The sequence below is a fragment of the Pteropus vampyrus genome, unplaced genomic scaffold (assembly GCF_000151845.1).
Source record: "Pteropus vampyrus isolate Shadow unplaced genomic scaffold, Pvam_2.0 Scaffold18, whole genome shotgun sequence".
Classification (NCBI taxonomy): domain Eukaryota; kingdom Metazoa; phylum Chordata; class Mammalia; order Chiroptera; family Pteropodidae; genus Pteropus; species Pteropus vampyrus.
In genome coordinates, this window is record NW_011888799.1 from 7,088,149 (window position 1) to 7,092,358 (window position 4,210).

The window sequence follows — 4,210 nt, forward strand, 5'->3', positions numbered from 1 at the left end:
AAAGGAAGGGACAGAGCTTCCCTCTATGGGCCCTATGTGCCTGGCTGGTATAAAAAAGATCCCCTACCATCCCGTGATATTTATAGAAACCTCCATAGCACCAGGTCTGATGTCATTTGCAAGGCAAATTTTGAAACCATTAACCTCATACTAAGGTCAGAGTTGATAGTTTTCACTTAATAACTTCTTGGTTTTTCAAAGAGACACTACAAAAATGTTTTGGGCAAGCAAATTATTACCCGACACTGAGGATTCTTCTAAGGAGAATTTTAGTTCTAAATGTTTTTTTAATCTATTATTAAAAACTAATAAAATATAAAACAAAGTACATTTAAAAGGATATGAGCAAGACAAACTCCTCACCTCCCTATCATTAACATTATAAAGACGATGTAAGGTGTGGCCCCTCTCTGGCAGGTAGTGTGCCTGACCCCTGCCCTCTCGCCCACCGCAAGGCTGCCCCACTCTTTCATCTCTGATCATTCTCTCTCAAAGTCTCCAGCGCAAGCTCCTCTCACTCTGCCCACCCCTCGCGTGCTGTAGTCACCCTGCCTCACCCCTGTTGATGAGTTGCAGCTCTCACCTCTCCTCTGAGCTCCAGACTCAGGTCTACTGGCCTGCCTCCCAGCACCCTCAAATTCAGCTGCCACCCAAGAGAGCTCAGCGCCTCCCCCAAGCTGCTCCTCCTCCTGGCTCCCTACCTTGGCCAGGGGCATCAGGGTCCATCCAGATGCCTGAACCAGAAACTGGGGAGTCACATACAGCTCTCCTTCAGGACCCCCACATCTGGTGGGACCCCCTCAGTTTTGGCTTCCACTCCAGCAGCCTGTAGTCTCCCCTCCTGTTGGAAAAGCCAATTCTCCTCCCCCTAATTCCCTACTCTGTGTCCTCAGGACCAGGGTCCAGGGTCCTGAAATCACATTTAGGCCATAACTCAAAGGGTTAGGTGTTAAGGTCTGCTCTCTACATGCCCAAACACAGGTAATATAAAGTGATGAGACATTCCCAATTTGTCCAAGGTTGTCCTTAGTTTTGATGGCTTATGTATGGTGGACAAGTGTTTTGGGAACCATATCCTTGCCTATGTAGAGCTACGACTTATTGACCTCTAGGCCTTTATTAGCATGTGTACAGCAGGAGGCTGTGTAGCAACTGGCTAAGGACTCTGGAGTTATACTGCCTAAGCTCAAATCTCCACTCTGATTTCTAGCATCTGAGAGCCCTTCGGCAAGTCATTGAACCCCATTAGGCCTCCATTTCTTTATAAATGGAGATGGTAATTAATGGTACCTATCACAGAATTATCTAGAGGATTAAGGAGGTGATGCGTGTGAGACATTTCATATAGTGCTGGGTTCACAGCTGGCACTCAAGATATGTGTTGGATATTATGATGATGTTAGAAGCCTTACTTACCTAACTTTATTAAATCTTCAAATTTATTATTGAGGATTATTTTTGTTGTTATAACACTATTATCCCCAGTTTGCAACTGAAACAGAGGTTTAGAAAGCTTAAGTAACTTGCTAAGCATCGCACAGCTAGTAAGTGGAGAAGCTGAGGTTTGAACTGATATCTGTCTGTCTTACTTCCATGCACAAAAGCATAAGAAATAACGGAATGTTGGGGTTGCTTCCTAAATGCCCCAGACTGGTTGTTCACAGCACTTTTCCAGTGGACCTCCCACTTTCTCTAGTTCATGAGTTCTCTCGTTTCATCACCAGTGAAAGGAGCCTGGGGGGCTCCTTTTGGTGCTGATCTGAACAGCCCAGGTTCCCTCGCCCCCAAATCACTGCCAGGCACAGAGTCCTTCCACAGAACTGGATTGTGGCCTGTATCCTTCAACTTGAGGCCCCATGGGGATCCATGAGAATTCTGCAGAGCTGTACTCTTCCTGCCCCACAGCTCACACCACCCTTGATGTTCCTCACAGACCTAGGATTCAATGCTTGAATCTCTAGCACATTCCTTCCTCTCAGAAGAGGTCTCAGATCTTCTGCATCCTTCTCAAATGCCCACTTAAATCTAACCACTTTGGCGAGGGGCTCCTCCAACCTGCCCAAATGGGAAAGTTGAAGATGCTGGAGGAAGCCCTTTTCCCTTCCTGCTCATCTCACCCCTGGTCCTCAGTTGTCTTCAGCTCCCTTCCTCTGAACTGAGAAGCCAAAGCCTCTGGCCCTCTTTAGGCCCATGAGCATCTCTGTGACCCTGAACACTGTGCTCCTGGACACTCTGATGGGTTACCTGATACAGTCCTCCACCGACCATCCAGCTCTCCACCCACTTCTCTGGTTATTCCTGTGCCTTCTCAACCAGCCTCTCCTTCACCACAGGCATCTGTCCTCAGGGTCCTGGGGGTTCCCGATCTTTCATGCTCATTATGTTAGACCCTACCTCAGGCCAGGTTACTCCAAAATTCCCATTTGGGAATTCCAAATTTGTGGAATCACAAAAAAAGGGGCAAAATAGTTTCTCTGACAAAGCCCAGGCCCAGCCTACTTGATCTCTGGGGAGTGGAACACCACACTTATCACACCCCTAGCCCTTTCCCTCCTATTGCTCACTTAGGTCTGCAGTCTTAAAAAGGACTCCAGTGGCTTCACTCCTCATCCCTCATCCCTACCATAGGCTCAGAACTCCAGCAGGGAAACTCAGCTGCAAAGGCCAGCAAGTCCCTCCCCTAACCCACCTAGGGTGAAGAGGCCCGTGCTTCTCCTTGGTAACCAAAGGAAACCAGCCCTGCTGTGAGAGGGAGGGAGGTGTGGAAGCTTCTGGACCTGCAGGAGGGATTGCAGCCTGGAGGAGCTGGGATGGGGGCGGGGGTAGGAGGGTGTGGGGTTGGGGGAGTCAGCCTTCCTGAGAAGAATGGGGCCCGGGGCGTAGGACTGCTCTCCTCCACGACGTTCCCCTTCCTCCTCACCCGTCACCGCCCCGCCCCGCGACCCCTCCACCCCCGGCCCACCGCTCCCGCTCCTAACTCTTACTCAAAAACCTCAAGCCTCTGGGTCAGTTTATAGACAGTGACTATGGAGAAGGAAGAGGCCTGGGTCCTGCCTCAAATGGGTGGAGATTGGGGGTTAGGTAGATGCAGATCGGTGATACCTGGACAAGCGAAATGTGGGAGCCAGGGCTAGGGCCACCAGCGGGCTGCGGGCCGGGATGGGCTAAAGGCGCCCTGCGGGAGGGAGTCGGGGCAGGGAGAGTTTAGCCCGATAGGGGAGCCCCGGGTTTGAGTGTTCTCTTTCCCGTTGGTCACCTCACCTGCTCCAGGTGCCCGGGCGCTGGCTTTCCCACAAGGCCTGCTCGCAGCGGGTGCCGGTCGTTAGGGACGCCCCGCGTCTCTAGGGGGGCGGGTTCGAAGGCCAGTGTGCACATGCGCGTGTCCTCCCGCTTGTGCACCAAATCTCTGCTGGATGCAAGCGCGCAGGGCTACCCTTCTGATGCTTGTCACTAAGCGTCTGGGCAGGGGGTCGAAGCAAAGAAGTTTCTGTCTAATGCGTTGTGTGGGGCCGCTGTGTGGGGCCGTTGTGCTGGCATTGGGAAGACTGTGGCCTTGGGGCATGATTTGTTTTTCTGTGACAGGGGTCCCCAACCTTTTTGGCAACGGAGACCCGTCCTTCTATAAAAATCTGATTCCTGATGGTCTGAGGTGGAGCTGAAGCGGTGATGCAAACTCTGGGGAGCAGCTGCAAATACTGATGAAGCTTCGCTGGCTAGCCCACTAGCTAGCTGCTCAACAGGCCGCCCACCGCACCAGTCCACCGCCCAGGGTTTGGGGACCTCTTTTCTGGGAGACATGTTTAGGAATAGGCTTTTGTGAGGGAAAGTGAGGAGTTGGGGACCTGGGCAGGGCTCCTGGACTGGAGCGGTTCCTTCTTGGTATTTTGTGTGTGGAAATGGGGGTGAGGTGATGGCGAGTATTAGGACGGTCCAGGAAAAGAATCAGCAGTGTCTCTTCCAGAAGATGAGGAGGGTGGAAGGGCACCTGCAGGAGTTATTGGAACTCCCCTGAGGCCTCTTCTTGACTCCAGGTGCTGCAGGAGAGCTGTGGGCTGCAGCATCCTGGCAAAGTGGCATCTTCTGCCTTTCTCTAAGATGTAAACAAGGCTGATGTCTGGCACTGGGCAGGTAGGTTCCAGCCTCCATAGCACTCCTTCGCACAGCCCTAAGCCTGATGCCACCTTCTCCCCCAGCCTTGAGTGACAGGATG